We start from the raw sequence: 27192 nt of genomic DNA, 5'->3' as shown, positions 1-27192 counted from the left end.
GGAGGGTTTTAAAGTCTTAGTTCGTCTGAGGTTCAATATAAGACTACTCTTGGTTTGGGGTTTTGAGTGGATCAGTTTTGCTTAAACACAGAGAGAAAGAGCACTAGCCCACAAAGTCCTGCCCAAATACTAATTATTTTTATTATTTTAAAATGGAATTTGGGGTTTAGTGGTGTCCAGAGAAATTCAGCATTAAGGAGGACATTTCATTTATAAAATAATTATTCGTTCAGTGATCAGCCACAGCCTCTCTCCACCTTGTTTTTTTTTTTTTTGCTGCAGAACACTGCCCATTCTTCCTCCTTCTCTGTGACCACCACGAACAATGGGACTTGCCTCCTCAGCCAGGGCGATCTGGCTTTGGTTGTCATTGCTCTGCTGGGAATGATCTTCGGAGTCACCAGTGACTTTTTTCTTGCCCAATTCTTTGAACGGTCCTTATTGTGCGATTGGCCGGGATTTTCTGCAGCATTTTATGCTGTTGACTGTTACTCAATTCTCCAAATTCTGGTCTCCTTCGGCTCCTGTGTGAACATGCTTGGTTCTCAGGTCTTTCTGTTGGCCTTCTCCATCTCTATTGCTGGCTTTCCTTTCTGTCGTCTGCTTCTCAAATGTTACCTAGGGTTTAGTTCTTCTTTTTTTTTTTTTTTTAGATTTTATTTATTTATTTTTTAAAAGATTTTATTTATTTGTCAGAAAGAGAGAGAAAGCATGCAAGCAGGCAGAGAGGCAGGCAGAGGCGGAGAGAGAAGCAGGCTCCCTGCCGAGCAAGGAGCCGGATGCGGGACTCGATCCCAGGACGCTGGGATCATGACCTGAGCTGAAGGCAGCGGCTTAACCCACTGAGCCACCCAGGCATCCCTAGATTTTATTTATTTATTAGAGAGCACATGCACACAAACAGGGGGAGTGACAGGCAGAGGGACAAGCAGCCTCCCTGCTGAGCAGAGAGCCTGGTGCAGGACTTGAACCCAGGATCCTGGGATCATGATCTGAGCCAAAGGCAGATGACACTTAACCAACTGAGCCACCCAGGTACCCCCCCTAGGGTTTAGTTCTTAAAAGCCACTCCAAACTTCGAAGACACTCTCATCTATTTCCAAGATTCCCACCTGCTAATGTGCATTTTAATGAGTCTCAAAATCCATCTTTACTGCCCTTGAAGCATGACTTCCTAGAAATCTCTTGCTTGCTTGCTTGCTTTATAAATTTTATTTATCTTATTTTATTATTATTTTTAGAGAGAGCAAGCAAGCCAGGTGTGTGGCAGAGGAAGAGGGAGAGAGAGAATCTTAAGCAGGCTCTGTACCCAACATGGAGCTCGACACGGGGCTTGATCCCAAAACTCTGAGATCATGACCTGAGCCCAGACCAAGAGTCAGATGCTTAACCAAGTGAGCCACTCAGGCGCCCCAAATCACTATTTTTAAAAATATTTTATTTTTAAGTCATGTCTACATCCAACATGGGGCTCGAACTCAAAACCCCAAGACCAGGAGTGGCACACTCCACCGACTGAGCCAACCAGGCCCCCCGGGGAATCCTTATTTTTGAAGATACAGAAATGAACAAGCCATAGTCTCTCACAGCAAGGAGCTTGCAGCCCAGTAAGTTGGATTAAAGGGCACGTGCAGCTTCAAGAACTGTGCCTTTTTGAACCTGGGCTTTTCCATTAGGCCTGGCAGATAACAGCACCTCAAGACTGAAGGCAGTAGGACCTGAAGTGACTGCTTCGTGTGTTGCATTAAAGTGGCATTAAAATTAGAAAGTTTTTTTCTTTTTAACTAGAAAATTTTAAGACTGACACAAAAGAGGCTTTTCTATCTTCTCTGAAGCTCGGTTGAGATCCTGAAGGAAATAAAGCTCATTGACAGCTGATCGGTGAGTAGGGGTGATGTCTCAATCAGGTGGTTTTCCTTGGCTGGAAGCAGCAAAGAGGGACTTAAGCTAATTTAAACAAAGAAAAGGAGATTATGGAAAGGACGGGCAAGACTTCTTAGGGTGGAGGAAAGAAGAAAGGACGGACTAACAGGCATCCGGAAGGAAAGGCACCAGTGCTAGTCTGGACACCTGAGGGAGAGAAACAAACCTGGGCTCAGACGGAGCTCCTTGAGCACCGAAAGCAAATGAAACTCTGCAGGCTAAGACCACAGTCACCTACCACGATGGAGAAAGGCTGCTCAGTGGATTGGAGCACAGTGCCTGGGTCGTAGGAGGCATTTGGGGAAAGATTTTTTTTTTTTAAGATTTTAAATTTATTTGACAGAGAGAAAGAGATCACAAGGAGGCAGAGAGGCAGGCAGAGAGAGAGGGGAAGCAGGCTCCCCGCTGAGCAGAGAGCCCTACGCGGGACTTGATCCCGGGACCCTGAGATCATGACCTGAGCCAAAGGCAGATGCTTAACTGACTGAGCCACCCAGGCGCCCCGAGGAAAGATTTTTGAATGAAGCAATAAATGAATCAGGTCCTTAGACAGCAGATTCGTTTGTCGTCTCTACCAAGAGTGTTTGAATTCTTTCACAGACCAGAGTGTAAACTTCCTGGGCATTTGAAGTCTGGCTAGTGTGATGAATACATTTTGGTCCCACAGGGGAAGGCAGGAATCTTGGCTGTAACTACCTTCTTGGGATGCAGAAATCATCCTGGTCGTCAGCAAACCAAACGAAAATAAACCCAGAAGAGGCATCTGCCCGTCACGCTGTTGTCTTTTCATTGATAGGAGCACGACGGGACCCTGTGGGATGCCAGAGAGGACGCGGAAATCTTCCTCTGGATATAGAACACTTGAGATTGGACAGCCCCCCATTTTTCTTTATTTCTGTGAAGGCAGGATCCTGACAAGGCTGTATTTCACCACCCAGTCTTGCTGTTTTCTTGTAAATGACAGCGAAGGAAAGAAGGGAAATACAGACCTCTTACTCATCAGCGTGATTACAATTTTACAACCCAGTTCCAAGAAGGACCCACTGAACTATCAGGGTCCCCCAGGAAAGCACATGACTCAAACAAATGGGAAGCTGAGAAATCCGACAGGTGGACACCAGCCGGACTCTGTTCTCCAGGCGTTGTGCCCTTCAGCCTTTCGGAGGGGGGGCATTCATGACTCAAGACGTTAAATGGACAAGTCCATTGATCTACAGGGACATCTTCATACCTTGAGGCTTAGTTTAGATTTTGGGGGGCGGGGGTAGAGACAGCATCTTATTTGGGTGCCCCAATTTCTGTTCCCATATTTCTGCAGAGCAAGTTGGCAAATCAGCCCAACCCTTAGTGGTTTGAAAGTGCACTGTTTGGCTCTTATGGTGTTTTCTTTTTTAAGGTTTTATCTATCTATCTATCTATTATCTATCTATCTGTCATCTATCTATCTATCATCTATCACATGCACAAGCAGGGACAGCGGCAGAGGGAGAGGGAAAAATGGGAGAATCTCAGACTCTGCGCTGAGCACAGAGCCTCATGTGGGGCTCGATCTCATGACCCTGAGATCAGGACCTGAGCTGAAATCAAGAGTCTGATGCTTCACTGGCTGAGCCACCCCGGCATCCACTGGCTCTTGCAGTCCTAAGAGTGGACTGGACTCAGCCCCGTGAGTCTGGCTCGGGGACTCTCGCACAGACGCTGGCTGGGGCTGGGGCACCTGAAGGTTCAGCTGGGATGGGTGTGTGAGGTAATCGCTTCACTCCGGTGCTGGGCGGCTCTGCTGGGCTAGCCAGGCATCATTCTGCTCAGGCGTCCTCTCCATGCGGTTAGCCCAGGTTTCCTCCTGATCTGCCAGCTTTAGGAGCGGGTAAGCTTTCCAAGATCCCTCCACGGAAGCTGTAAGGCTACCTATGTCCCAGCCGAGTCACACGAAGTCACTTTGACCACGTTCTGTTGGTCTAAAATAGATTCAAGAGGAGGGGAGTCCACAAGGGAGTGAGTATTGGGAGGTCTGCCTCCATACAGAGCCATGTTTGGAGCCAACCTAGGACCTAGGACGAGCCCCCTGGGGACCCCCCTCTAGAGAGGCCGTGCATCATCTCCCCTCATGTGCTCTATGCTTTTCCCATTCTGGGTCCTTCCGGTGCCCATTTTTTTTTTTTTTTTTTAGATTTTGTTTATTTATTTGACAGACAGAGATCACAAGCAGGCAGAGAGGCAGGCAGAGAGAGAGAGAGGAGGAAGCAGGCTCCCTGCTGAGCAGAGAGCCCGATGCAGGGTTCGATCCCAGGACCCTGAGATCATGACCTGAGCCAAAGGCAGAGGCTCAACGCCACTCAGCGCCCCCCCCCCCATTCTTACTGTGCATTCTCTCCATCCACATGCCCCTGCCTGCCTCTCCCAGCCATGCTGCTCTCCCGTCCTTGCCCCTGGGCCTGAATAACGGTGACTTATTCCTGTCGCACATGCATGACTTTCCTTTAGGGAAGCATTTCTTGGCCGCCCAGGCTCCATCAGGCTCTTCGTTAAAATGCTCAGAGAGGTGAGTTTCCTCCTTCCGTGACGCCACCGAGAGTTCGCACTCACATCGGCCACAAGACAGTTCTGCCAATGGGTGTCTCTTCTGGGGACTGAGCTCCAGAAGGCAGCCACCATACTCTGCGGATCGGCTCTCTTCTTTGTTTTTAATCTCTATGGCATTCCCTGCACATAGCACACAGCTCAGAAAACGTTTGTTAAATGAATGAACCCTTCTCAGACTGCCATGTTCCATTTTGGGGGCTTTTCAAGACACTTTGCTTGTGGTTTTGGGAACAAACCTCCTGATGAAGGAGAAGAGATAGAGTTGAATAAGAAGGATCAGGAATGGGGCGCCTGGGTGGCTCAGTGGGTTAAGCCTCTGCCTTCGGCTCAGGTCATGGTCCCAGGGGATCCCTAAGATTGAGCCCCACATCGGGCTCTCTGCTCAGTAGGAAGCCTGCCGCGGGCATGATCTCTCTCTGTGTCAAATAAATAAATAAAATATTTAAAAGAAAAAAAAAAGGATCAGGAAGTTTTTAACGGAGTTAGAAAGAGGAGCAACCCAGTAGGACTGCAGAGGTATCCTAGCCTTCTTACTGGGGTGCCGGGGGTGGGCGGATTTGACGGGGGTGAGGAGACAGGTCAGTGGGTTTTGGCCGGAGCCAAGAACTGAGAAGAGGCATCCGGTTTGGGGCCTGCCGCTGGGGGCTGGGCAGCTGAGGCTGTGCAGGCAGGAGAGTAGTAGTCGGACTTGGCAGGTGGCAGGTAGGATGTTTAAGCAGCAAAACTGGTGTGAGTCTGGTAGGACGTGCACATGGATTCAAGACTCAGTGCACCGAGGCTCAAACAACTGAAAAGTGGCTGTGGCCACCAGCAGCAACCTAAAAGCTAGGAGAGGTCCCAGGGGGAGCACAGTGGGTAACCTGAGGGTCCTGGGCTCGCCAGCCTTCCTTTAGCAACCAAATTACAGATACTGGAGCCTGTATCCCGCTTGCTTGCAGTAAGTCTGGACTTTCCCCACACGTGGCTCTGACTGACGTCCGCCTGGGGCCGATGGCCGTCTGCACCTACATTGTGCCTTCCTCACTGTTTCACACCAGACGTGAACAGAGGTGCCCTGCCTTCCACCCCACACCAGCCTTGACTAGAGAGCTCTGAGTTGGGGCAGGCTGGGAAATGACAGCACGGGGCAGGAAACAGCTTAAAACCGCAGAGCACGTATTGCTGGTCCTCAAATTTATTGGCCAGCCCTGGCCACAGACAGTCCCTTAAAAGCTATATTTCTCCTTGGTTTCAGCTGAATGTTATTTTCGGGAGGCCCAATCCTTTTTGGAGCAAAGACCCAGTAATACCTTTCCCAGCTGCCCAGGCCTCCGGTTCAACTCTCTGAGCCTGCCAAGAAGAAACTTCAAGTCTTTAACCGTTGAAAATACATTATTTTAAAGAATCTTAGGCCAAACGCCTTAATCAAAGGCACCTTTCACTGAGGAAGAGAGATTTAAGCTTTTTGTTAGGGTCCCTTCCATCTAGATTTTCCTCTGTGCAACCCAAGGCTCCTTTAAGGGCGTCGTGGCTAACTCTGCCTACGGTGACTGGGTCATATCCATCTAGCAGAAACCGTGTGACCTGATGGGGACCCAGTAGTGAAACGCACACACAGGGTCCTTATGCTCTCCAGGCTGGGGCTTGGCTGAGGGCAGCCTTCAACTCTGTCTGAAGGAACTAAAACATCTCCGTCGACCAAGAGCAGACTAGGTCTCAGCGCATCAGGACAGCATCCCACCTTTGAGTGCCCGTGTCTGGCCATTCCCACCGGGCACCCTGGGTGCCAGCGGCAGGCAGACCAGGCTGCCCAGGTCAGCCTGTGCTCTCCTCTGCCCTCCCGTGCCTTGCTTCTCCTGCTGTCACTGAGCGGGTCTGGAATCCTCACCTCCTCTGCCTTGGGACTTTCCCTCACACCCCTTCACAGGAGGAATTGCTCCCTCGCTGTGTTCCCCAAGAGCCTCCTAGGGTCCCTATCATTCGTGCACATGTCCATCTGGACACGTCCGTGCATGCTGTCCAGCCACGCCGGTGAGCTCCAGGCAGGTTAGGTTTCCTGCACGTCTGTGTCCCACACTCCCCATGACATACCCGGAAAAACGGGTGCTCAACCAACATGTGGGGACTCAACCGGGCTTTTAACCCTTTTTCCTTTGTGTTTTCAAGTGAAATAGAAGCCGTCGGTCCCTCCACTGGGAGCTGGTCTTCTGTGTTGCCTCACCCTACAGTAGAGGACGGGGTGTCCGAGATTTTAAGGACAGTGTCCCACTTGGAGAGGTTCATTCTGTAGTGGTCAGCAAACTGGGGTTGAATGAGATGATAACTTGATCTCAATTCAGTGTGTGTGTGTGTGTGTGTGTGTGTGTGTGTGTGTGTGTAAGGATGAAGGCTTATTTATTTTTGAGCAATAGAGATAGATGGGGGAGGGGCGGGGGTGGGGAGAGAGAGTCTTAAGCAGACTCCATGCTTAAGCCTAACATGGGGCCCTGATCTCACAACCCAGAGATCACGACCTGAGCAAAAACCAAGAGACAGTCGCTTAACTGATTGTGCCATTCAGGCACCTCCAATGTGCCTCTTTTTAAAAATTAAGACTTACAATAAGGGGCGCCTGGGTTGCTCAGTGGGTTAAGCATCTGCCTTCGGCTCAGGTCATGATCTCAGGGTCCTGGGATCGAGCCCGGCATCGGGCTCTCTGCTCAGCAGGGAGCCTGCTTCCCTCACTCTGCCTGCGTCTCTGCCTACTTGTGATCTCTCTCTGTCAAATACATAAATAAAATCTTTAAAAAAATTAAGACTTAGAACAAATCAACAAGTACTGATTGAATTATTAGCTGTCTAGGACAGCTAAGTGCCATGGAGGCTACAAGAGAAGACTGTGGAAACATACCCTCTGACCTCCAGGAAGGCTGGGAGTCGGAGGCTCTGACTGCCCAGGTATGGGGACACATTGGTGTATCACAGCATTTTAACTGTCTGTTGCAATTCTGAGTCCCTGATCGCTTGTGTTCACAGGCTGACAGATTTCGCAAGAGTGGGTCTAACTATTCATTATTTTATTTTTCTAAATGTGAACAGTTAAATATTTTTTTCCTTACTGATAACATCAGAAATATTTACTTTTGTTTAAGAAAGGTCCAACTCTCTAGAACTTCATCAGTATGTTGCTTGTTTTATAGGAATGCATAAATTCTTTTATGGAAAAATACAATAGGTTTGAAAAATGAAAATTTTTTTTGCCTCATTGTTATTTTGTTTAATTACCAGCCTTGCATCAGAATAGCATATTGTTTTATTGTTGCAAATTCAGGGAGTCCTCGCTTTGCCTGATAATGGGGGTCATGAAATGACCCTGCCCACCCCAAGCATGCCAAGTGATCTTAATGATCTATGGGAAAAACACTAATTGTTCGATGACGTTTTTTGGGTCAAAATATGAAAAACTTTCTTGCTTGTTAGTTACAAATGTCTAGAGAAAAAAAATAACTTGGTACAAAGTAACCTAAAGCATTTGAAAGGTTGAGAATTAAAATGTCCTTATTTCTTTGTATTATTTGAAGAGTGCTTAACTTCTTTTTCTTTGTTTAATTTAAATATTTTATTTATTTATTTATTTGCTTATTTATTTATTTGTTTTAGGGAGAGAGAAGTGCCAGGGGAGGGGCAGATAGAGAGAGAAAGAGAGAGAGATTCCTTTAACCACCTGTCCCACCCGGCTGCCCCTCTTTGTTTAGTTTATTTTACAGAGTAGGCATGTTGGTGAACTGTCCTACCCCCTCGAAGTTCGAATCAGCTTGTAACATTTCATTCTTTGTGGTTTTTGTCATAAAAATACCTCCAAACGTACCTTTAATGTGAAATCTCTTGCTGGAACCATTTTCTCTAGGACATCACCACCTTTTTGTAATATTTCTTCCTGTGACTTGACTGAATTCTTCTGGCTGTGTATGTAGTCTTGGAGATAGCATCCACATTCCCATGGCCTTCTGTAACTCCACCCGCATGAGACCTGCATTTCATTTTCACTAGAGTCACTTCTTGTTCCTTTGCTTTGTTGGCCAGTTCCAACTTTCCTTTATGCATGTTTATAAAATGTCACATGGGTTTATTCCTGAGAGAGAAGGAGGCAAGACAACTACACACTGCTGTTTGCACATGAACTGAAGAACAGATGTACAGTGACCACCAATGGACGTTGGAAGAAAGGGTGTGATTGATCACTGATGGTGGCCATTTGTGGACCCAAGGGCTGGGGCACTCAAGTTTATAATTTATGCATTTTACTCACAGTTGACATACCAGAGTAACAATCTATTCTGTGAACTGAGATCTAAGGACCATTCAGAACCTGAGAAAACCTGTCTTGATTTTTTAAACAGTGAGTTTCCAATTTGATAGATTTATTGCCTATTTTGTAGTTTAGGAACTGCTTGGCAACTGTTCATTGTGAATTCTTGCCCACCCTTCCACCATAGGTCTGCGGGCAATGCCATGAGACTTAACATTTTTCAAAGGACTTGCTCATCTTTGATTTGAATGGTTGAAGCCAAAAATTAGAGGCAACCTCTGTCTGGTCTTGTTTATCTTTGTTCTGTTGTCTTCCCTATGAAATACCATCTATTGAATTTAGAGTATTAACTGTACAGTCATGTGTTCCATTATCTATCAAAGATACATTGAGAGTCTTCCATGAAGAAGCACTGTTGGGCCTACGAAAATAAATTTAACATGAGTACCGCCATTACAACGCAGTAGAAAGTTTTGAAATTGTAAATTACACTAGCTCTTTGGGGTTTGTGGATTCTGTATTTGTGAATTCACCAAGTTGTTAACACATGTTTGTAGCCCCCAAATCAATGCTCAGTTTCACTTTTGTGATCATTCCCAAATAGCACAGAACCATGAAAATTTCAGTTGTCCAACATCCCCCTTTCCAGCTGAAGTCAAACAAGGTCATACTCTGTGTTCTTGTTTTAACTTTCATACAGAGATGAGGAGACAGTGAAGACCACAGAGAGCAGCAAGGGGTAGTACAAGAAGGTCTGGCTCTGGGGCCAGTTGCATAGGGGTTTGTACCCCAGCTTTGATACCTGTTAGTGGGGTGGCCTCACACAAGTCATTTCATACCCTGAAACTCCTTTCCTCTTTAGTAAGGTAAGGAAAATAGAATCTACAGGATGCATTCCTTTTAGGTTTAATATTATGAGGGTTTTGAAGGGGAGGGAGGTGGGGGGTTGAGTGAGCCTGGTGATGGGTATTGTGGAGGGCATGTGTTGCATGGAGCACTGGGTGTGGTACATAAACAACAAAATTTAGAACACTGAAAAGAAATAAAATAAAATGAAAAAAAGATTATATTTACTATAATCTTATATAGATTGTATAATATATATTCTAAGGCTATAATAAATATGTTATATATTACACATACATATTACATCTATATCTTATAATATGAGATTATATTAAGATTATTGAAGATTATAATCCTGGTGAACTATGTATCTGTATACACACACATTTCTTCTAGAAACAATGGTTCGGCATCTGCTAATTCAGCGCTCATGGCAACTTTGCACAACACAACCCCTGGGAATAATGAGAATCGATTGTATATCTTAACTTGGAAATTACATGTTAGGGTTGTTTTGAGCTTTGTGGTCTTTTTCTTACTGCTTTTGTCAGTCTGTTGGGAAGTAGATTCCTATAATAAAAAGTATCTGAATTGCTACTGATATAACAAGGCTTAAAACCTCCAAATATATTTGTATTTATATTTTATTATACATCATTTATCATGATCATATGTAATTCATCATATCATTTAACACTATATCATTTTAATGGTATTTTAAATAGGTTTATTGTATAAGGTAAACATATTTCAGGTTTCACTTAAAGTCTGAAATTATACTCACAGTCAATGAAGAAAGGAAAATTTGCTGTCCTGGGATTCCCATAGTCAGCCTGGATGGTTCTAGAACCATTCCTTGTCAATCCACATATATAATTTTTTTCTTCCCTTTTAGAGTCTAATATTGCCTTTCGATCCCCCTATCTTTTTTATTACCAACACTTGCAAACATAGAGAAACACTGGCAGTAAATACCCATACACCTGCCACTTTAGATTTGGTAACTATTTTCATTTTATTATATTTGTTTTACTTATGTGCTAGTGAATATACACATAGAGTTTTCCTGAACCATTTTTAGTTGTAGAGATGATGATATTTTACCCCCAAATTATTTCATCACACATGTCCTAGGAATAAACAGGTTCCCTTACAAATGACAATACCATGATCACACCTGTGAAATGCATAATAATTCTCTGATATGATCTAATTTCCAACGCATATTGAAATTTCCCCAGTTTCCTCCCCATACAGCCCTTATAGCTTTTGCTTTGAACCAAGATCTGATCAAGAGTTAACACTTTGCATTTTATTTTATTTCTTTGATCTTCTTAATTTAGAACAGACCCCAACTTTTCTCCCATGACATCAATTTTTTTTAAAGTTAGAGCCTGTAATTATTTATCCATTATCTGTTATCCATTATAGTTAAATAATGATCTTAGTTTGAGTCCTAGCTCTAGCTGAGCAAATTTGCGGTTAAATAAGCATTAAGAGCCATGGTGTATGCATCTGTTCTAAGGAAGTGAGGAAAGATTTTAAAAGATAATGTGGATGAAATTGCTTTGTAAATGATAAGGGTTAAGTAGTCTCAGCTATTTTTAATACCATTATTTTAAGTTATTTTGAAAGCCATGATGCTATTATTCTACTATACTATACAATGCTTATAATGAGTTAAGTTTAAATTATAATAAAAATTGGGTCAATGAACTCTTTTAATTTTTTTAAATGATAAAATCCATATTAAATAAAACTCATTTTGAGGTTTGTTTTTTTTCCTTTGCCTCTTCTCTTGTCCATATGAGCACAAGTACTGATGTGCACTTAAATACCACTGCTGGGATTAAAAATGATTGATAAGTTTACTGACTATAGGTACCCAGAGTGCTTTCCAAAGACAACATTCCTTCTGAATGCTGTATGATAAATTCCCAGCTCTGACATCTTTGCCAAGATCCCCGTGCCTGGACTCCTGCTCCAGATTAACCTCCTATAGGACTTTCCCTTTCATCCAAGATGGTGTGATGGGGATGGGATTTCTGGAAGAAACAACCAAAAAACTCAGACAAAATGTATAAAACTATCTCTTTATAAAGACTAGTGATCCCCGAGAGACAATAAACAAATAAAGTGAGCCCTAAAACTGCTTCAGCTTACAGCCTTGAGTTTCCATGTGGTGGTGGACAGAACAAGTCCTCAGGAGGAAATCAGCAGACTCCTTGAGTTGAGAAGATGGAACTGAGGGTTTTCAACTGAGGGAGACCAAAATGGCTAGAGTTTATAGGGCAGACCACCAAAGAGGAGACAGCTACATGAAAAAGAGGAGCCTGGAGATTTGCCAAGATACCTCTCAAGTTTTCAACAGAGTACTGGTGAGTCCCTGCATGGGAGGAAACAAAAAAGGTTAGTCAACAGTGCCCCAGGACTCACCTGGGGACAGCAATAGCCCCTCTTTCCATGAGCCAGACTGAGCAAGCTTAGGATGCTCAGGGTATAGAGTCAAAATACTCAGAGAGATCCTGCCTCAATAGTGGGAATAATAACCCTACTCTAGACCTGCCCAACCCCAACAAAATATAAAAGCAAGACTACAAAAAGACCAAACTCTTCCCAAGTGTTGTGACTATATCCAAAAACCAAAGCTCACAAGTGGTTGTGGGAATACAAAAGCATCCACTTTCAAGCAGGGCAAAATTTACATAGTCTGACATATCATGAAAGATTACCAGGCATCCAAAAAAGCAGGAAAATGCGATCTGTAATGTGGAGACTAGTCAGTCCATCAAAACAACCCAGAATGGAACAGATGTCAGAATTAGCAGACAAGGACAGGGAGATAGATTTTATAGCTATATTCCACATGTTCCAGAAGTTAAGTAGAATCATCGACTATATGTATAACATTTTGCAGAGATGAAAACTAGAATGTTTGAAATGAAAAAGAATACACAGAATGGGATGAGCAGAAGTTAGATGTGGCAGAAGAAATGAGTAAACTTGAAGACAAAAGGAGGAACTTCCCCAAATAAATCACAAAATAAAGAGAAAATTGAAGAAAAAAATGTGAAATAACTTTCCTCAGTCTAATACACATGTAATTGGAGCTCCTGGAGGAAGGAGGAGAAGGTTTAAAACCTTCAAAGAAAAAGGATGGCCAAATTTCAAATGTGATGAAAATTATAAACTGACAGTTCTAAGAAACTCCATGAACTCCTAACACAAGGAATATCAAAAAACTACACCATGATGCATGAAGTATAATCCAAGTGTTCAAACCACTGAGGAAGAGAAAGTCTTAACAGCAGCCAGAGGAAAAAATACACTATAAGAAAAAAATCGAATAAAGATACAGGTGACATCAGATTCCTCCTCCGAAACAATGCAAGTGAGCAGACAATGGGGGACATTTTTAAAGTACTGAAAGAAAATATTGCCAACCTGTAATTCTATACCCAATGAAAATCTTTCAAAACGAAAGAGATATAAGGCACTTTCCAAAAAACAAAACTGAAAGAATTCATCTCTAGGACCGTCACACTATAGGAAATATTAAGGGAAGTCTCCAGGCAGGACAATCATACCGTATTGAAATGCGCATCTAGGTAAAGAATGGAGAGCACCACAGTATACATGTGAGAATGTTTTCTTATTATGTAAGTATTTTAAAAATATAATTGTTTCAAATCTAAATAGTAATGTAGCTTGGGTTTAATAACATACAGATAAGTAAAAGGCATGACATCAATAGCACAAAGCCCAGGGGGAAAGAAAGTACATTATTGTTAGGTTCTTATACTGTGTGTAAAAATGCTATAGTGTCACTTGAAGGTGGACTGTAATAAATTGAAAAACAAACCATTAAAATAACAAAACAAAGAGGCATAGCTTCTAAGCAAAGCAAGGAGATAGAATGGAACCATAAAAATACTAAGTTAATCCAAAAGAAGGTCAGAAAAAGAGTGACACAAAGAACCAAAGGGACAAATAGAAAATAAATGGCCAAATGATGGGCCAATGATTGATAGCAGCAATCGTATTAAACATAAATCTTGGTGTATGTTACATGGGCCTTTGTAAAACGTGTGTATTCTGGTGATGCTGGGTGGAGTGTTCTGTATTTGTCACTGAGATCCTGTTGGTTGATTGTGTCACTCAATTCTTCTTTATCCTTGCTGATTTTCTATCTAGTAGTTTTATCAATAGCTGAGAATGGGGTGTTGAAGTTTCCAACTATAATTGCGGATTAGTTTATTTCTCTGTTCAGCTCTATTAGGTTTTTGTCTTGTTTTGTTTTGTTTTAGAGAGAGAGAGAGAGTGCCTGAGAAGGGTGGGGAGGGGAAGAGGAAGAGGGAGAGAGAGGTTTTCAAGCAGGCTTCATGCTTGGCATGGAGTCTGACCATGGGCTTGATCTCACAACTTGAAATCATGACTTGAGGTGAATTCAAGAGTCTGTTGCTTAACCAGCTGAGCCACCCAGGCTCTTCCCAGTTCTTTTGGTTTTGATTCATATATATTTTGAATCTCTGTTGCTTAGTGCATCCACATTTAGGATTACCATGATTTCTTGGTGGGTTGATCGTTTTATCATTATAGAAATATGTATGTGGGCCACATGGTCTTGCATAGCTCCTGGGTATGGCACTTGAAGACAAGAAGAGAAAGAAGGCATGTTAGTGCAATTGTCTCCCTTCTGGCCCTCAACAGCTCTAAGGTTAGCTATCATTTATTTGTGAAATGACCACCATTATTCTCCTAAAGCCTTCATTTCTCGTGTGTTCAGTGGGAGAGCTGGTGGATGACTTAAGTTGTTTTCCCTCTAAACATCTTTGCATCCCAATGACTATGGGTGGAGAAAAAGGAGGGTAATAGGAAAAACCTGTCCTCTGAAATGCCTCACCTCACTCCCAACCACATCGGATTCTGCCAAACCCAAAACAGATTTCACCCGCTTCCTTCAGAACTGTGTATATTTTTAGAGAAACATAACCCATGTGTTTTCTATTAATTTACACTTAACTTGACAAAATATTGTTCTCTCAGAGTTTCCTGATGTCTTGGAAACCTTCTCTCCCTTCTTCATAGGCTCTTTCATTTTGAGCACAGAAAGTCCGTTGTATCGACCTCAATGAATTCCTGAGATCCCTCACCTGGGGAACAATAAGACCTTGGAATTATTTAAACTCTCAGACCTGCAAGGTTGGCTTGGATCCACTAGCTCTAGTCTTCCCAGCATTTCCTCCCAGGAGTGTCTGATACTTTTTCCTTCCAAGTGAGGCTCAGTGGCTCCTGAGCCAGCCCTGACATGGGCAGGAGGCACAAGCTGGACCTCAGTCAGTGGGCTGTGTTGGTGATGCCATTGAACTGTATCTGGGTAGAGTTCCAGCTCCTTCTATGTCCTGTCCCAATGGAGACTGGACCTCTGGGAGCCTGCTGGGCATTTCTGCTACTCTCTGGGGTTGGAGTCCTGCCCCAGGCACCTGGTAATGGGTCTTCACAGTCTGACTTTGTTTGCTCTTGGAGGTGCCTGAGCAGGGTAGGGAGGGGCAGAGGGCCACGCTCCATCTCCAGCCAATGGCCAGGTTCATGATTGCTCAGTCGAGAATTCTCCACACCGACTCGGACCCCAGGTCTCAGCTGCATGTTCCTAGGTTCCTCCACATGGCTGCTTCCCCAGGTTGCTCACCTGCCTCCAGGGATGCCAGACAAGATGGAATCATAGTTTCCTCCGTGGTACAACCTACAGCTCCTATTCCTTGGCAAGCTTTGTTTCTGGAAATGCATGAGATCCTTCTCTTCTGAGTTTCCGGTTCCATATTTCTAGAACTTTCAATTGTAGACTCTGTTTTCTGAAGTCTCCAAGCTCTTCCCTCTCGACATGCCCCTCTGTGGGTGCCAGTGATAAACTGAGTCTTCTCTTCCCTCCTTCCAATAAGTTAAACATCCCTGAGCTGGATACAGATGAGGCTAGAGAGAGGCCAAGCCACTATTAGAGCAGAGGTCCTGCTACTTTGCTGTGTACCAGAATCAACCGGAAAGCTTGTCAAAACACAGCCTGCTGGGGTCCACCCCAGACCACCTGCTTCGGTAAAGCAAAGGCTGGGGATCACATTTTGGAAACCACTGTATTTAAGCAAGGTCAGTGAGCAGGAGTAAGAGAAAGGCTTTGGAAGGCTGATCCCCTTAGAAAGCCCTGGAGCACAACTGCAGGCAGGCACTGGGCCTTACCTGGGTCCATCCAATCTGGCTTTTCTAGTCCTCCTGGTCTTGCTCTTAGTGGAAGTAAAGGCAAGAAAGGATTTTGTAATCCAGGGTCACCACCTCTGACCACTAGTAGTTCCCTTGTCCTTCCTTGGGGCTCTGCCACCTCCTAAGCAGTGGGGGAGGGAGCCCCCATCCCTCTTAAGGTAGCAGAGGGAGGCATGGAGGTTAACATTGGGATGAGCTGTCTGGGGATGAGCTGTCTGGGGGAATTTATGGAAGGAAAACCAAAGGACCAACTGAATGGCAAAGTTGAGCCCTCCCTTCCTCCCTTCCTTTTTTTTTCGTTGTTTTTGTTTTAAACCTGAATCTAATTTTATTTTATTTTTTTTTTTTTGAGCCCTCTTCAGAATCTCTTTGATTCAGGTGCACTTACAAAGTATATCCCATGTACCACATTGTGGGGAATACATTCTTTCCCTTAAACTTTAACACCCTCCTTATTCTCAGATACAACTAACATTCTTCCAGTCATTATTCGGAAGTGTGTCTCCCCCCCCAATGGCTTATTGAGATTTAACCAATATACCAAAAAACACCCCAAAAACAAAAAACAAAACCTGGTGTATGATTTGGTAAAGTTTGGACATCCCCATACAACCATGAACCCATCACCGCGGTCCAGGTAATAAGCATCTTTATCATCATCGTTGTAAGGACCTATTTAGCCAGAGCAACTCCAACTTGGTTAAAAGCCATTTTGTTGTTTGTGCAGTAAAACTTAAACTGACCCTGCCCCCTTCCCCCCCAGAGAAAATTACTTAGAGGCAAGTCTGGGAAACCAGTAAAATATGGTCAGCTAGTTCCTGATAACAGAGCCCAGAATACAAGGGCGAGTTGGGCCAGGTGGAGACATCCAATCAGTAAGAAACACACATACTTTTTCCCTAACCACCAAAAAGTTTAAACCCTGACGTTTGGGCGCCAACCTTGAGCACCAATTCTGACCAGAGTAATAGGTTAGATCAAACAGCTACTATAGGGTAAATTGTAATTCAATTGGCCACCTGCATGTGACCTAACATGACTACAATCTCATTGGCCACCTATGTGTGGCCGGACAAGCCCCCAATGTTAGGTCTGTTATTAAACGAAACGAGACTGAGACAAAGTGAAAGTTATGCAAAGCTCTATTCTATGCTAAGCATTAGAAGTCAGACTGACTGGCCATGGCCATCTCCGAAGAGAGCGACCACCCTCAGTTTGCAGGCTCAAGAATTGACTGATTGACCAGTCAGGGCCACCTCCGAAGAGAGAGACCCATCCCCATCTTACAGACTACCTTTTATAGAGCAAAAGTCTGGCCACACAGACACAGAGACAGAAGTCTCTCCTTTCTCTTTGAACTTCACGCTGCCCCCAACTCCTCTGGTGCTCTCCCGTGGGGCCCTGGGGGCCATCCCCTCTCCAGGCCTTGGACGGTGACCTATGAGGGCATCCTTGCTAGCAGGGCGAGGGGTGGGGGGCTCCCAGCGCTGCAGCCATTGCTCCCTGCCATTTCGCCTGGCACCTCTTGCACCTGGCAGAAGACTGGCCATGCTAATAAAGAATTACGATTTACATGAGAATGACAAGGCAAAACATGAAGAGACTGATAGGGTTTGCCCACAGCCAAATCCTTTCTGCCTGAGTACATTCTATTTGAATTCCTCTAGAAGCCCCGGCTCCGCCGTGCTTGGGCAATATTGAAAAGGTCAGCGGAGGCAATGTCAGACATGGTCTCAGTTGCTTTACAAGTGCTCTGGTGGCGATGCATGACAATATATTATGGTAGCCACCTCCGCCCCGGCGCTCCGAGGGGCTTCCTCGATTTATCTGGTAGCAGCAGATTCCTTCGCTCCTTTTTCTCTGCCTTCTTTCTGCTGCTCCTCTTGGATATCGGTATACAGCCAGCTAATAAGTTTTTTCCAAGACACAGTGAGGATAAATGTTTTGATCTGGCTTCCACGCGCAGCTCTCCTTGGAGCGTTTGCACATTAAATATAAATTGTACCCACTCCAGGGGCTTGGATGCTTGCACGCAGCGCTTACCTTGGAGAGATTTTGGCAGAACAGAAACCTTGTGATCTGCTGCCCTGTTTTGCCTCAGGCATTGATGTGTTGAGGGTCTGTTCTTCAGGCTTTTAAAAGAAAAAAGAAAAAAAGAAAAAAAGAAAAAGCCTATCTGTGATGTTTAGGGAAGTAAACAGTGGATCTGTAGTCAGGAGGAGACCGGGGTGTTTCGGGGTGGTTCTAGAAGCAGGTGCTGGGACAAAGAGGAGGATGCAAGGCATGGGTTGGGGGTGGTCTGTGGGAAAAGAAGGGAAGGGAGGTGGGACTGGGCTGGGGAAGAGATGGAACCCTTGGAGAAGGTCCTGTAAAGCTTTGGCCAAGGCGGGGGCAGCTCAGCAGTCATTGGTGACCCCCTGTGTCCATGTCAGGTGGGAACACCTGGGCCTTTCTGCCCTTTCGGATCAGGGTGCAGGCTGCCTCTGCAGTGTGACCGGGAGCCAGGGGCTCTCTGCAGCGGCCCCGAGGGGCTGATCTCTTTCCCAGATGCTGGGCAGCTCGCAGGATCTGGACTGTGCATAACCGACTGCCCATGTCCACCACGGGGGTCCAGACTCCATGTTTCTGGATCAGCCATGGTGTGTGAACTTGAACAAGACAGCTGTTCTGGTCTCGCTTTCCTTTTCTGTCCAAGAATGGAATTGGGCTCAAAGATAGCTACATAAGAACTACATCTTTGGTGTCTGTCCCCAGTTCCTGGCACGGAGCTCCTAAAACTCTTAGCACTCGCTATACCAGCCAGGGTTTTCCAGGGAAACAGAACCAGTAGAACATAGAGATAGGAGATTAATTATAGGAGTTGGCTCACGTGGTTAGGGAGGCTGAGAAGTCCCACGATCTGCCATCTGCGAACTGGTTTGGCGTCAGTGCTGAGCTGAGTCTGAGGTCTGCGGGCAGGAGAAGGTGAAGGTCTCAGCTCCAGCAGAGACCGGGAATTTGCCCCTCTTCCACCTTTTCCTTCTAGTCCAGCCCTCAGTGGATTGGAGGAAGCCCACCTGCTCTGGGGAAGGCCACCTGCTTTCCCCATATCACCGATTCAAATGCAAACTTGACCCACGAACACCCACAGAGATGCTCCTCAAAATAACATTCTGCTAGTTACCTGGGCATCCCTTAGTCCCATCAAGGTCATGTGAAGAATTCACCACCGTACTTCCTCAGTGATAACAGTAATAGGAGCATCTTTTGTTATAATATCAGGTCTTCTTTTCCAGTTCCTAAATACTTAGCATTTCTTAAGTGATGGGGGCGGGGTTGGGGAGTGAGAGGAGCATCTTTTTTAATTCATCAAGATGCCTCCTTTAACTGTGCCTGAATTTATGCTAATGAGGTGACCCTCAGAAGTCAGGGCTGGTTGCCAGAGGAACCAGACTTCCACACTTCACAGCTTGGTGGGGAAGGGTGGAAAGGTGGGGGGTAAGAGGGTACAGGTGGGGGTGTGTGGGAGGTAGTAGGGAGGATGTGGGAAGGCAGAGGCTCCTACATTTGGGAACTTGGACCTTACCCTATGTACCTCTTCATCTGGCAGTTCATTTGTGTCCTTTATAATATTCTTTCTAACAAACCAGTAACAGTAAATAAAGGGTTTCCCTATGTTCTGTGAGCACTTAGAGCAGATTAGGGAACCTAAGGTAGGGGCTCATGGGAACCCCTGATGTGTGGCCGAGTCAGCCCAAAGTACAGGAGGCCTGAGACTTGCAACTGGTGTCTGAAGTGGGGGGGCTGGGAGCAGTCTCAGGGACTCAACTCTTCCCCTCTTGTGGTCTACACTAATGCCAGGTGGTCAGTGTCAGAACTGAGTTGAATTGTAGGACATCCTGCATTTGGTGTCAGAGGGGTGAGCAGAGGAACAGATTTTCCTTTAAGATCCAAGTCTCTTTCTTCTCGACTTGGTGAACCGATGTAGAAAAGGAGGGGTGGTTGGAGCGAGTGAGTCCTACAATACTTGGTTCTTGTATTGTTTGATTATTTTCATGGGGAGGGGTGCTGAGCCTGGTTGTGGTTGGGGAGTGGGGATTAGTCTGATCTGTCTCATCGTCAGCTGACCCCAAGTCCTCCCGTGTTTTATCCTGGCTTCTCCTCCTGTCCTCAGGTCTGGTGATACCACCGATGCGGGGATAGGGGCCTCTACCCTGTCTTTCCATGGAATGTGGTGGGAGATGTTAGGGCTTCTCCTGATGGGCTAAATTTCTGAAGTCTCCAAAAGTGGTCTGAGAGGGTAACCAGAGCCAAAAGCACTGATGCCTTCTTCAGATTTTAGCAAATTTTTGAGCAAAAACTAGGAAGACCTGTTGGTATCCCTGGGATAGAAGAAAAACATGTTTTGATGAGAAAGATGTTTTCCACTTGCCAGGGGTTGACAATGTGGCAACAACCCCCCAGCATTTGTGGAATGCCTGGTGTGTGGTGGGTCCATGTTAAGTGCTGGGGACATGTCACCCACAAGCCCTACTGCCCTCTGACCTTGGGCCATGTCTCTACTACATGAAGAAACCTAAGAAGCCTGAGTCAAAACAGTGTGAGGTGGTTACAATAATTTCGGGGGTGATAAGGGCCAGGAAGAAAATAGTGGGCACAGTCGTGGTGGTGCACGAACCTGCTTGGCTCAGGGGAGAAGCCAGGCCCAGGGCCACATGAGACACAGGTGAGGCTTGATGGGAGGGAACATTGGGTCTGTGTTTCCAAGTAGCTACAGCAGCCCTCAGAGGCTGGGAGCAGGAGTGAACTTACCTGTTTAGACACTGCCCATAGTTGCCACAATTATTTCTTTTCCTATGACTGAATATATGTCATTTTGGAAATACCAACCCATTTTGGGCCCTAAAATAGAAATTAAAAAAGGATTTCCTTTTGGTCTATACTTGAGCTAGAGGAAAGAGGAGATTCTCAGTGGGGGCACTGAGGCTCAGGGGCAAAAACAGAGCCAGATGGGGACTCAAGGGACCATGCTGCCTTGGCTTAAGTCTTCCTTTCTGACTCAGCAGGGAAAACATGGGCCTCTCTCTCCATCAGCTGTGGCTGCTTCTGCCTGGTCTCCCAAGCCCTTTGGATCCCATTTCTGCTGCCTGTCCAGGAATTAGCTCTTCCTCCCTGGGTCCTGGGGAGACATAGCACTGCTACAGGGAAAGGGAGAGAGAAAGAGAGAGAAAGAGTATTTAGAGCTATGGAGAGACCTGGTGTGAATCCCACATCTGCCACTGGTTGGCTGTGTGACCACGAGTAACTTATTTACCTTCTCTAGTCTCTCAGGTTCCACCTGCTCATCTCAGGGCCTGGAACACAATGGGCTCTTTTCCTTCTGGTCTCTGTGTAGTGCCTAGCTCCAGCAATTGTCCTGCAATGTCAACCAGGTCATGTCTCTTTCCTCTTCAAGACCCTGAATGGTTCCCCAAAGCACTCAGAGTAAAAGACAACGGTGTGCAAAGACCTCAAAGCTCTCTTGCTCTCTGTGGATAGCACCCTGAACACTGATTATGCCCCCAGCACTGATTATCACCCTTCCTGTCTTTTTTTTTAAAATATTTTATTTATTTGACAGACAGAGATCACAAGTAGGCAGAGAGGCAGGCAGAGAGAGGGGGAAGCAGACTCCCTGCTGAGCAGAGAGCCTGATTCAGGGCTCAATCCCAGGACCCCGGAATCATGACCTGAGCCGAAGGCAGAGGCTTTAACCCACTGTGCCACCCAGGTGCCCCTTTCTGTCCCTTTTTATCTCTCCTTCTATTTTCAATGACAGCCTAGCTGGATATAGTATTCTTGGGTGTGTATTTTTCTCATTTAGTGCTCTGAATATATCATACCTTTCTGGTCTGCCAGGTCTCTGTGGATATGTCTGCTGCCAATCTGTAACCTTTGTAGATTACAGACCTCTTGTCCAAAGATGCTTTCAGGGTTTTCTCTTTGTCACCGAGACTTGTAAGTTTTACCGTTAGATGACGGGGTGTGGACGTATTTTTATTGATTCTGAGGGGGTTCTCTGTGCCTCCTATATTTTGATGCTTGCTCTCTTTGCCAAATTAGGGAAATTCTCTCCTACAATTTGCTTTTGCCCACTCTCTCTCTTTCTTCTTCTTCTGGGATCCCAATTATTCTAATATTGTTTCATCTTATTGTGTCACTTATCTCTTGAATTCTCCCCTCGTGGCCCAGTAGTTTGTCTCTTTTCTCAGCTTCTTTGTTCTCCATAATTTGGTCTTTTATATCACTAATTCTCTCTTCTGTCTCATTTATCCTAGCAGCAAGAGCCTCCATTTTTAATTGCACCTCATTAGTAGCTTTTTTAAAAATTTCAACTTGGTTAGATTTTAGTTGTTTTATTTCTCCAGAAAGGGATTCTCTAGTATCTTCCATGCTTTTTTTTTCGAGTGCAGCTAGCGCCTTGATAATCATCATTCTGAACTCTAGTTCTGACATATTATTAACGTCCATATTGATTAGGTCCCTAGCCATCAGTACTGCCTCTTTTTCTTTTTTTTTTTTTTTTTGAGGTGAGTTTTTCTGCCTTGTCATTTTATCCAGATAAGAATATATGAATGAGAGAATAAAATACCAAAAGGGTAGCAACAACCCCAGAAAGATATACACTAAATAAATCAGAAGAGACCTGAAACTGGGGGGAGAAGGAGGAAAAAAAGAAAAAAAGAATTCCATAAACACACACACACACACACACACACACACTAGCTAAACTGATGAAAAGAACAGAGCCACACACTTGAATTTGGTTGTATTTTGGCTTGTTAGAAGAAACCATGTCCCAAAATTTTAAAGAAAGAAAAACTTATATCTATACAAAAATAAGGGTAAACACAAAGAAGAGATGGAATATGAGTATAAAGATGAAAATCAAAAAAGATTCTAAAAGGAATTGATAAGAAGTTGGTTGAAAAAAGAAAGAATGTGATCAGGCTGGAGACTAGAACAAAGCCATGTCCTATATTTAGGGTATATTTTGATCTATTAGGAAAAACTGTATCCCAACATTTTAAAGAAAGAAAAACCTATACGTATACAAACAATAAGTTTAAATACAACGAAGGGATAGAATAGGACTATAACAATGACAATTTAAAAAGATTTTTAAAAAGGTATTGATAAGATAAAATAGTTAGAAAAGGGTTAAAATAGGAAAGAGGAAAAATTTAAAAAGATAGACTAAGAAAAAAAATTGAGAAAATCTAACTTTGAAAGACTAAAGGATCATGGGGAAAAAAAGCCATGAATTCTATGTGTTGCTTTCCCCTATCGCTGGACTTCTACAGTTCTCAGCTGAGCAGTGAACTCGGCCGGATGCTCTGGCTGATCTTCTGGGGGAGGGGCCTGTTGATGCTTAAAGGTCTTTGCCTGAGGCGGAATTGCACCGGCCTTCCCAGGGGCCTGGAGTAAGTCATCTGCTTGGGTTTGCTCTTGTAGTTTTTGTTCCCTGAGCGCTTTCCCTAGAGCTGACGGGAGTAAAGATGGCGGCCTCCTAGTGCCCGGCCAGTGGAGCTGAGAGCTCAGGGCCCCTCTCCAGTGTGCCCCAGGGGAGAAAAGCCGTCGGTCCCTCCCGGCTCCGGTCCCCGCGGGCTCCGAGCTCCCCGGCCTGGGACCGCGGCTCCGTCCCCGGCGGCCCGTCCGGAGTCCGCACACCCGCCGCTCCCGCGCGCTCCCCGGAGGACGACGGTGAGTGTCCCCGGGGCCGCCGCGGGCGGGGTCCCTGCGCGGAGCCGCGGCCCGACCGCGCCTCGGGTCCCGGGTCCTCGGGTCCCCGCGCTGCGAGCCCCTCCTCGGCCGTCCCCGCGCCCCGCCGCCCTCAGACCCCATCCTCCCGGGACCCCCGGGACCGAGACCGCGCTGTCCCCCGAGGGCCCGCCCCGCCCCGGCCGCGACGCCCCCGCGGAGCCGCGTCTACGCAGTCGGACTCTGGGGTCCGCCCCGCCGCCGGCCGGAGCCACTCCTGCCCCGCGGCCCGTCCTCCCGCACGTGGCCGGTCCCACCTCCTGGCGCGGGGTCGCTTTGCTGCCCCCGGACCCGCGGCTCTGGTTCTCTTCCCTCTCCCGTTGGGCTTGTCCGGGTTGGGGATGGTTGGATGACTGTGTAGCTGGTCTGCTGCGACCTGATGTCGTCTGTCTGTGCTCCTCCGCCTTCTTGGTCCTTGTCTCTTCCCTTTTTCCATGCTTCTCTGAGGCACAGCTGGTGGCCCCCTCCTCCGTGTTCCCACAGCATCTTGTCCAAGGTATACATTTTCCCATCATATCACACAGATACGTCTTCCTGATGAGACGTGGGCTCCTCGGTCATGACAGGGTCAGTATTTGCCACTCTGGTGCCCCCAGCATCACACAGTGGCTGGTGCAGAGGAGGAGGTTATAATGTGATCTGTCTTGTGAAGAGTTGTGATCAAGCTGTGTGGGTGGGTGGGTGGGGGGTGGTGATGCTTGGCTGATGCCCGTCTTCCGTGTTCAAGCCCTGGAGGGTTTGACTCAAGTCAGTGACTATCTGCTGAGTCATTTCTATGGCCCAGACATTGGCCAGGGACCTGAGAATTCCTAAAACAGGGGCTTTGAATCTACTGTTGGAGATAGAGAAAGCAGGCCACTCACGGCCAGTGGCGATGAATGCCATACTTGAAGTGGGCTAGGGGATGCAAATCACCCAGAAGTTACCTCTAACATATTCTGTGATGGTGAGGAAGGTCTCTGACCTCTAAGAGACCTGAGGTGGGTCTGGAAGTTCTACCATTTCAAGGGGATGGTGGAGGAAGGGGGACTGCAGAGACGCATGTGGGAAAGAGCATGTGGAAACATGGATGGCAAGGTTTCAAACAGCCCTTGTTGGGTTCTGTAGAAATATCCCACGTGGGGCAGGGATTAAAGAGAGATGGGACCACAGAGAGACAGATATGGGCCAGGCCATGGGTGTTCATAAATGGTGGTGGGTGTCGACCTCATTCTGACCGAGGTAAGGAGCCATTCAAAGTAACTGGGAAGGAGGATGGGAATCTCAGCATGAGGGACCCATGAACTGTCCCTACTCTCTGGAGCATCATTCCAGAAGGGAGCATTGCTGCATGTGGTCCCTGAATGTGGGACTGGCACCAACGGGCTGAAGGACAGGCAGGACCTTCTTGATAATCAGCTCGGTTTGAGGGTTGGCTGCCTGCTGAGAAGTGAAAATCTCAGGTCTAGAGTTTTCCAAGCATTGGCATGGCCTGGAAACCTCAGTGATCATTTTCCAAGGTGTGTTCAACAGCTCACCAGCATTGGAATCATTTGTGAATAATGACGATTCTTGGGCCCATCCTTAGATCTCTTGAATCCAAATCCTTGGGGGCAAGCTTTGGGAATCCACATTCTAAAAAGTTCCTCTTGACTTTTGAGAACCATGGCAATGTCAGTACCATCCCAAGTTGAGAGCTGGCCTAGGTAATCCCGAAGGCTCCTTCCAAACTTTTGGCTCTTGCTGTCCGAGGAAGAGTGTTTGAGGAACAAGGAAGCCAGAATGGATGGGAGATGAGATGGGACCTGCAGGTGTCCTTGATCACCTTCATCCATAAGGCTCCTCTCTGTGCCGGTAGACTTTCTCTTTCTCTGTCCCTGCCTCAGGCTGTCCAGGCTACTGTGATGGAAACCACAGACTCTGGGGCTTAAAAACAACAGAAATTTTTCACAGTTCTGGAGACTAAGAAGTTCAAGTTCAGCATAGTTGAGGGAGGGATTTGGTGTCTGATGAGGACTCGTTTCCTGGTTTACGGACAGTTGCCTTCTCATTGTGTCCTCACATGGAGCAAAGGTCAAGGACCCTCTATGGGTCTCTTGTGAGGCACTAATCCCTTATCACCTCCCAAAGGCCCTACCTTCAAATACCATCACGACCCTGAGGGTTAGGTTTCAACATCTAAATTTTGGCGGGGAGGGACACAAAAATTCTGTCTATAGCATTTCCTTACTTAGGGTCTGGATTTCTAGGTGGTCAGTCTTATAAAAAAACAAAACACAGGATGCCAGGATGGCTCAGTTTAAGTGTCCAACTTTTGATTTCAGCTCATGATATCAGGGTTGTGAGGTAGAACCCTGTGTAGGGCTCTACACTAGGCATGGAACCTGCCTAAGACTCTCTCTCTCCCTCTCACTCTGACTCTCCCCACTCCCACTCTCTTTAAAGAAAAAAAAAAATCCCCCAAACAAAACAAAACAAAGAACTAATTTTTGTCTCATCTCATTTCTCCTAAACCATTCCAATCCATTTGTGCAATGAGATCTGCTGAAATGCACCAAAAATGGAATTAGGCTAATTTGGCAGAATGTCATTCAGGGCTCTGAACAAGAGGAAAAGAGGTTTTCCAAACACAATGGCCATTCTGCCAAAACTGGTTGGTGGAACTAATCTAGCAGCTTACAACAGGAGAGGATGCAGGAGGCCAAAAATAATCGCTCAAGGTGGTCTTTACCGCTTCCAGCTTCTGGATGCTGGGGACCAGCAGATTAATTCCTCCACCCTTCACGAAAGGGTTGCCTAAGTTTCGGCCTCGAGGGCTCTGTGCATCCCCCTTACATTCCGTTGGCTTCTCCGTGTGGATTTGAGTGATGAGTTTCTCTTACGAAGTCAAGGCACACACCTTATCACAAGAACTTCAGACCTGGTATTCAATTTGTCAACTCAAATGATACAGACCCTGAACTTGTTTAGAAAACATTTTACAAAGACTAAATTACACTCTTGCCATCTTCTTCCCCGTCTCTAGGGAAAATAAAACCAACCTAGTTTAGCAGTCTTTGTGTGTTCATTTTTGGTTGCTCTGCGAGAGGCTACGATGGGCTCCAGCTGGGAAGCTGCACTCATTCAATGAGAATTTATTGTTTATCTCGTCTTATTTTTTGCTGTCTCCATTGTTGTATGGTAAACATTCTTCTCCCGGCGTGGCTCCAAGACCGGAGGAGGCAAGACTGAAGTTTCCGAGTCACACCTGTTTTCTATTAGTTGCTGTCCATTATTTTAATTCTCTGCCTATTGTGTGTGTTCTGAAAATGTAAGTAAATCAGTGTCTTCATTCAAAAATGAGACCCTGAGTAGCATTTCATGAGTGAGATTTGTATTATCCACATCAAATGTAATGAAGACTTCCAGTGAATAACTCTTGATTACCTGGTGCACACGTCCCTAGGAACCCAAGAAGGGAAATAATTAGGAGCAACAAGAAGGTTTCCAAACCACGGATCTCACAGAGCAACCGTGCTCGGTGATTGGGTACAACAAGAATGAGGATTCTTCAAAAGTGCTCT

This window comes from Mustela nivalis (assembly GCF_964662115.1).
Source record: "Mustela nivalis genome assembly, chromosome: 19".
NCBI classification, from domain to species: Eukaryota; Metazoa; Chordata; class Mammalia; order Carnivora; family Mustelidae; genus Mustela; species Mustela nivalis.
The sequence above is the reverse complement of the archived record's forward strand: the minus strand, read 5'-3'. Positions refer to the sequence as shown.